Here is an 8,441-nt window from a genome sequence, read left to right as displayed (position 1 = left end):
CAATTCTGCCCTGGGCAAGAAACCTGAGAATCAGCACAACCGGCCCCTCCCCCAGAAGATTAGCAAGAACATCCAGTTACGACCAGTTTATGGATCATTGAGAACTGCACAACTTCAGCACTAGGGGAAAACAGTATATAGGATTCATGGTTTTTCCCCCACGATTCTTTAGTCTTTCAATTTTAATTTTTTTCTCTTTCCTTTTTCAACCAATTTCTTATTTTATCAACTCTTTTTAAAATCTTTTTTTAATTTTCATTTTTACAACTACATTCTATCCTTTCATTGTATTTAATTTTATTTTTATACACATATAAGTCTTCTTTCTTTACAATTTTGGAATCTAGTTTTCTAACAAACAGACCAAAATACACACAGGATCTAGTGTATTGCTCTGTTCTGTTCACCTGTTTGATTATATTCTTATTTATTTATTTATTTATTTTCGGTTTTGGATCTCTTCTGATTTGTTTGGTATATATTTCTCTGGGGTCATTGTTGCCATTTTAGTATTTTGTTCTCTTGTTCATGTATTCTTCTCTGGACAGAATGACAAGACGGAAAAACCTCAGAAAGGAGAACAAGAGGCAGTACTGACTGCCAAGAAACTAATCAGTATGAATATAAGATGTCAGAACTCAAGTTCAGAACAACAATTATACACTAGCTGTGCTTGAAAAAAGCATAGAAGACACTAGAAAATCCGTTTCTAGAGAAATAAAATAACTAAAATCTAATCAAGTCAAAATCAAAAAGGCTGTTAATGAGATGCAATCAAAAATGGAGGCTCTAACTGCTTGGATAAATGAGGCAGAAGAGGGAATAGTGATACAGAAGACCAAATGATGGCAAAAAAAGAAGCTGAGGAAAAAGGAGATAAACAACTACTGGATCATGGGAGGAGAATCTGAGAGATAAGTGATACCATAAAGCAAAACAATATTACAATAATTGGGATCCCAGAAGAAGAGGAAGGGGGGCGGAAGGTATATTGGAGCATATTATAGCAAAGAACTTCCCTATTCTAGGGAAGGAAACAGGCATTCAAGTCCAGGAGGCAAAGAGAAGCCCCCTCAAAATCAATAAAAATAGGTCAACACCCCGACACATAATAGTGAAACTCTCAAGGGCACCTGGGTGGCTCAGTCAGTTAAGCGTGTGACTTCTGCTCAGGTTGTGATCCCAGGGTCTTGGGATCGAGCCCTGCATCAGGCTCCCTGCTCAGCGGGGAGTCTCCTCCCTCTCCTGCTCCCCCTCCTTGTACTCTCTCTCTCTCAAGTGAATGGATAAAATCTTTAAAAAAAAATAGCGAAACTTTCAAATCTCAGAGACAAAGAGGAAATCCTCTTTGGGAGGATTTGGGAGAGAAGAAGGCTCCCCACTGAGCAGGGAGCCCATACAAGGCTTAATCCCAGGACCCTGGGGTCATCACCCAAGCCGAAGGCAAACGCTTAACCAACTGAGCCGCCCAGGCACCCTGAGACTCTTAATCATAAGAAACAAACTGAGAATTGCTGGCGGGGAGGGGTAACTGGGAGATGGACATTAAGGAGGGCACGAGATGTAATGAGCACTGGGTATTATATAAGACTGATGAATCACTGACCTCTACCTCTGAAACTAATAATACATTATATGTTAATTAATTGAATTTAAATAAGAATTTTTTAAAAATTATTAAGAAATAAGTATAAAAACCAAAAGAAAAATGGACAAAATACTAGAATAAGCACTTCACAAAAGAAAATATACAAATTGTCAATATGTATGTGAAACAGTGCTTAATTGTATTAGTCATTAGAAAAATGCAAATTAGGGGTGCCTGGGTGGCACAGCGGTTAAGCGTCTGCCTTCGGCTCGGGGCGTGATCCCGGCGTTGTGGGATCGAGCCCCACATCAGGCTCCTCCATTATGAGCCTGCTTCTTCCTCTCCCACTCCCCCTGCTTGTGTTCCCTCTCTCGCTGGCTGTCTCTATCTCTGTCGAATACATAAATAAAATCTTTAAAAAAAAAAGAAAAATGCAAATTAAAACCATAATGTGATACAACTATGCATCTACCAGAATGGCTAAAATGAAAACAAAGAACAAAAAATCCAGAAATACAAATTACTGATAAGGAAATAAAGCAACCAGAATGTTTGTACGTTGTTGGTTAGACTGTCAGTAGGAATAACTACTGGAATATTTTGGGAAAAAAAATATTTGGCATATCAATATGCATATCCTATGACCCAGCAATTCCACTCCTACTTATATTCCCCCAAAGAAATGCAAACATGTATTCACAAAATGACATGTGCAAAATTGTTCCTAGTGAAAATATTTATATTAGCTCTGAACTAGAAATTTCCCCAATTGTTCAATAGTAGAATCAATAATAAGTTGAAGTATATTAATGTAATGGAATACTATGCAGCAATGAGAATAGAGTATATCTTCTATACGTAACAACATACATGAATTTCAGAAACAGCGTTCGAGGAAAGAAAACAGTCACAAAAGAGTGAATACTCTTTTCCGACTTGAATAAAGTTTGAGTTAGTTAAAGCTAATGCATGGTGATAGAAGTAATGATAGCGGTTATCCTAGAGGATGCCGGTAGAGACTGGACGTGGGCACACGGGTGACTCAGTTTCTGCTCTGTTTCTTGATCTGGATGCTGATAAATGGGTGAGTTCACTTTGTAAAAAATCATCAACCTGGACACTTATGATCTGTGCCTTTTTCTGTGTGTATGTTATACTTGAATAAACATGATTTTTTAAAAAGCAAACTAAATAAATAAACAAAGGTGAGGGGTAAACTTTCCCACACCTAATTCTCTTCTGTCTTTGTAGATCCTGGCTCCTTTCTTGCAGGAAACGTCTCTAACCGAATGATAGGAAGATAAAGAGAGAAGGCCTCGTGGATGGCATGGAAGGTGAGTGGGAACTGGAGGAAAGGCAGGGATTTGAACAAGCAGAAGGGAGAAGGAAAGTCAGTTCAGGGAGGGAACCCAGAACCAACAGGGGGAGAAGCACAGGTATCAAGCAAGGCAAGGGCAGGGGGTTGGAGATGTGGAGAAGAGGAAAATAAGCATTACCGAGTGGAGGGCACTGGATTTCCTAATGAATTTGTTCTCTGGATGGGTGCTGGGAAGTTTAGACTTGAAGCAATCAGCAAGAAAAAGCCGTGGTAGGTGTTTGAACAGAGGAGGAACATTATATGTGTGTGTATACACACACACACACACACACGCACGCACGCACACACGCTATATATATAGCATCCAGGAGAAAAAGTAGGCACAAGAGGAGGCAACAGATGTCGACAGTTGACAGGGATCTTCCAGCACCTCCGGGTTCTATGTAGGGGGAGGAAGAGCTCCCAGGGCTTCTGCTGGCACAACTCTCTCCTGTCAGGAATATGGCAGCCTTCGGGTGACTAGGATTGAAGAAGGTCATGCTATATACTCCTTCCAAGGGGATCTGACTATAGCTTTCTTGAAGAAGCAGGAAGAGATCCATGAGTATTTTTTTCCTTTAGAGAAATACAGAAGCAAACAAAAAAGAAAGCTTGCGGTAAGGACTATTTTTACCCCATTACACATGCATTACTAAGTGTCACAAATCCCATGAGCTGGAAGGTGTGATTTTCTGAGTCGGCTGCTGTGTTGAGATGAGAGGAACTGCTCAGTGTTGATAGCACTGCTGGATGTTGCTACTGTAATTACAGTTTCCCGGGCTGGTCTCCAAAATTAAGGTTCATGTATTCTCTATTTTCCTTTCCACTCTGGAGAGATAATAATAATAAAAATGTACAAACTTGCTTGGTTTGACTTTACACCCGGTTTTCGTGACATTTTTATTGTGTTTTCTACCAAACAGATTGATTTTTTTTCAACTTGTCTTTGAAAATGTCATTTACACAGAGAGATTGAATGGACTTAATTTGTTTAGCCTCCCAAAGTGATGCTTCTAAGTGGGCCACAATAATTCAGTAAATACATCGTGTGAAGGGGGATGGTATGAACAACTGAAAGAATTATTCATCGTGTGTGGGGAACAAAGATGGATAAAAGGAAGTTAGCTAGCAAATAGGACTGCAATGATAGAATAAAGATGGCTGTAGAGTGCTCAAATTCATTGCTCTATTAAAACACAATGTTAACTTAGAGAATTGCTGTGTGTCTTTATTGTCGCTGCTGCGGTTGCTATTGAAGTATATGCAGGGGCCGCACAAAACAACTCATGTAAATTTCTCCTCCATGCTTCCTTGAGCATCATCGACAGTTGGACTTAACTGAATTTCTGCTTCAGAGAATTACAAAACACCATGATAGGATTTTAAATGTTTCCCATTTCCTGTTCTTTACCAGTGTTTCTATTCTAACATAGCCTCCGCATTTGGGTCTTCAACTTCCTAATTCATTATAATTATGTGTGTTGCAACTGCTGATAACCATAAACTCAGCAAGTTTTGGAATACTTTGTAGAGGATATGTAAATGATCAGAGAAGTAACTGTTTTAAGTGGCATTCTTAGGCATGTAAAATTCATGAATGATCTGAGAAGCTTTAAGCATGTACCACGTATTTGGCCTCTACAAAGGTCTCTCGTGTATAACGCCTCATGGAAATCTGTCATTTACATTTGAATCAGGCCTTTAGCATAGCATGGTCAAGGTGATTAAGTTAAAAATGCCAGCAACTGACCACGCGGTCTTCAACATGGGAACTCCATTCTCCCCCTCACGTCATCTTGAAGTACCCATGTTCTATGGAATGGACCTTGAAAACTTGGGAGAGAGAAATCTGAGGATAAGGACTTCAGATCTTCTCCTTTCACAAAAATCAACCAATAACCCTAAGTAATATTTTCCAATTATGCACTGCACGGGGAGGTGAGGCTAGATGGAGTTCAGAGTCAGACTTCCCAGGTTCAGATCCACTTGCTAGCTGGCCCTGGACAAATTAATAAACCTCTCTGTGCCTCAGTATCCTTATCTATAAAATGGGAGTAATAACTGTCTTACCTCATAGGGCTGTTGTATATGTAAAATACTTCACATGCAGAGAGCAAAGTAAAAGCTCAAAAACGTTAAAGAAGAATGATAAATAAGAACTTGACACTGAGCATTCTATCCTTTGCATAAACATGACACATGGAATATTGTAACCTCAAGTAGTTCCATTTACATTGAAGGGACACCTCTGGTTTCTACATAATAAGAAATTCATTATCCATAGTTTAACTTAAAGTCTTACTGAAAATAAATTAATCTATGCAAGTTCTTGACATACACATAAAAACTAGCTTATTGGCTCTTGCTGGAGAATTTTATGGACTGCAGTGCAGCTTTCTCAAACCAGCAACAGCACCCATGCCGCCCGGGCAAAAGAGCCGCCGCAGTGATATCATACTGTCCAGACCTCTATGGTTAGAGTAGGTCCAGAGCACTGTACCCAGCTCTGGAGGCTCAGTTTTGTGGAAGCCATTGATAAATGGAGCAATCGGAGAATGTCAAAGGCCATGAAGATCCATGTTATATGAGAAACCATTCAAGGGACAGGAAATGTAGCCTGTAGAAAAGAATAACCTAGACACTGTTCAGAAATATCCAAGAGCTGTCTTGGGTAAGAAGAATTGGACTTGTTCAGGAAATCACTAGAAGTAGCAGGCAAACATTATGGGTCATTTTACACAAAACAAGACATCCGGCCATGGAACAGGTTGCTTCTCGAAAGAGCAAGTACCCACTACTAAAATGTACTTATGCAAAATTTGTACAGCCCACTTAAATAAGTGATGAAGATAAGATTCCATCTCTGTATGGGAAACTGGAATGACAGCTTCTGGATCCGAGAACCTAAGACCTCTTTTAATTCTAGTTGAATTCTAGTTTCATGTCAATCTTGCTGGTAAGTTTCCATATGCCTACCCGTCCCCCACAGCCTTCTTGGGCTACGCGCTACCGCCCAAAGATGGAGACGCAGTGGGCATCTCTATGCCACCATTACCAAGATGAATTTACCAAAAAGTTAATTAGAACCTCTTGGAGAATTTGATAAGGTTTGCAACTTCTAACGCTTAAGTTCACATTTTCCATCATTTTATTTTGGCCCTGTGCTAACTGGAAAAGAGGTGCCATTTTACGGAAATGAACAGTTCCGTGAGGACTAAAAATCCCCTGAGTAGGAGACATTTGCAGTCTGTTTACATCACTTTATCTCATTTGATCCCTTAGCAGGGCCAGTAATATGATTATCTCCATTCCACAGATGAGCTTCTGAGGACTAAGTTGCAGAGCGGAGACATGAGCACAGACCTTCTGACTCCAATTCTAGTGCTCCTTCTATTTGCCCCCCCTCGCTTGCTGCTTCAAACTCTTTAGTCCACGTACATCGGAAGACCAAAAGCAGAGATAGGGGAAAAAAGCCTCTCCAATTAAACTCAGTAATGAAGGAAAAAAGACACCAAGTAAATGCTCTGCCAGAAGGAAACCTCATAAGAAAATATGGAGCTGGAAATTCAATTAGAGAAAATTGTGGAGAGATTTTGAGAAGAAAACACATAGGGATTAATTAAGGAAATAAAATTAGTTAACTAAAAGGGTCAAGGTTTAGAATCAATGTATTCTTGGAGTTGGAATAAAGACCTGTCAGGGATCTGGGAAACTAAGAGGGAGTGGAGATTTAGGAAAGGATGCAGATAAAGTGAATGAATGTGGTAAACGAAGAGCGAAAATCTTCAAGAACAATATAGAAATAAGCCAGAGCAGCGAATAGGACAGTAGAACCAGCAAGACAGGCATGAAGAGAGGTAAATAAAAAAACACCCCTAAATGGAAAATCACTATTAAACACAAATAAAATAGACACAAAAAAGCGGGCATGGAAACCGGAACCTGAATTAAGAACAATACATTCGTGTTTGCACATTGTTTTCCACAGGGGTGAAATTCTGTTTTCCTTTCTTTGGGCTGCTTTTCTTCCCACTATACCTCCCTTTGAGCTCTCCAAAAGGGAAATGCAGAAGGTGTGAAGGGGATGAAAAGTCAAGCTGCATATTTTTAATGTGTTTCCAAACGCCGCTGAGAAAGCTACCGCAGCCTACTTGGCATGTAACATACATTTTTAAAACTACTAAACCGTGATAGTCATGATGATGGCACTAGCTGGCATCAGTGAGGGGAGAACCAGGAGTCAGACTGGAAAAATATTAAATATTAGCAGCTCGTTACTCACATTTGGGGTCTCCAACAGCATCATGAGTCCGTATTTAAAACTGTCTCGTGTTATTCGAAATTGATACTTTGAAAAAGAACTTTTAGATCATTGATTTAAAAAAAAGTACCCTAAAACTAAAATACAGTATTATCATATATATTAGAACGAGCAGAACAGTGCGTTCGAACCCGCCTCAGTGTATCATCCAAACACACACAGGCTGCCACAAAGATATTTTGAAGCTCTGAATCAGGCAACTTTTTAAATCTTTTTTTTTTTAAGATTTTATTTATTTATTTGACAGAGATAGAGACAGCCAGCGAGAGAGGGAACACAAGCAGGGGGAGTGGGAGAGGAAGAAGCAGGCTCATAGCGGAGGAGCCTGATGTGGGGCTCGATCCCAGGACTCCGGGATCACGCCCTGAGCTGAAGGCAGACGCTTAACCGCTGTGCCACCCAGGCGCCCCTGAATCAGGCAACTTGATCTGACCTTGGCTACCCCATCAAATACATGCTCTAGAAGCAGCTTCTCCCCAGGGAGCAATGTCCTCAAGGAACGTCCAGAACAAAGGTACTTCTCTCCATCATTGACATCAGGAATTTTCTCCACTGAGAAAGGGTGAGTGTAGATATAAAATGGACAGAGGAGGGAGAAGGGAGTGAAAAGGAATATGAAAGAAGCTATTACATGACTCAAAAATGTTACCACCAAGGGGTGCCTTGGTGGCTCAGTTGGTTGAGCGTCCGACTTGATCTCAGCTCAGGTCGTGAGTTCAAGCCCCACATTGGGCTCCACACTGGGCATGGAGTCTACTTTTAAAAAAATGTTACCACCTACGTAACCTTGAGCAACTTCTTATCTGTTGAATGGGGATAAGAATAGTATTTATCTTAGAGTTGTGGTAAGAATTGAATAGCATAACATACGCAAAGCATTTACCCAATGCCTAGCATTACGTACACTAAGTGCTCAAAAAATGTAGGTAATATGATTATTACCATTCTTCCACTTCTCCTTTTGTCTTCCTGCATTCTTTGCTTTATTCAAGCAATGTTTGTTGAATACCTAGTATATGCCAGGCACTATACTGGGTACTGGGGATGTGAATCTGTATAAGTCAGATAGCTCTCTGCCCTTGTAGACTTTACTGTATCGTAGAAAGACATAAGGTGAAATTTAACTATTAAATTAATTGTTCAATTACCTCTGTCATAAGTGTTATGAAAGAAAA

The sequence above is a fragment of the Ursus arctos genome, chromosome X, assembly GCF_023065955.2.
Source record: "Ursus arctos isolate Adak ecotype North America chromosome X, UrsArc2.0, whole genome shotgun sequence".
NCBI classification, from domain to species: Eukaryota; Metazoa; Chordata; class Mammalia; order Carnivora; family Ursidae; genus Ursus; species Ursus arctos.
The sequence above is the reverse complement of the archived record's forward strand: the minus strand, read 5'-3'. Positions refer to the sequence as shown.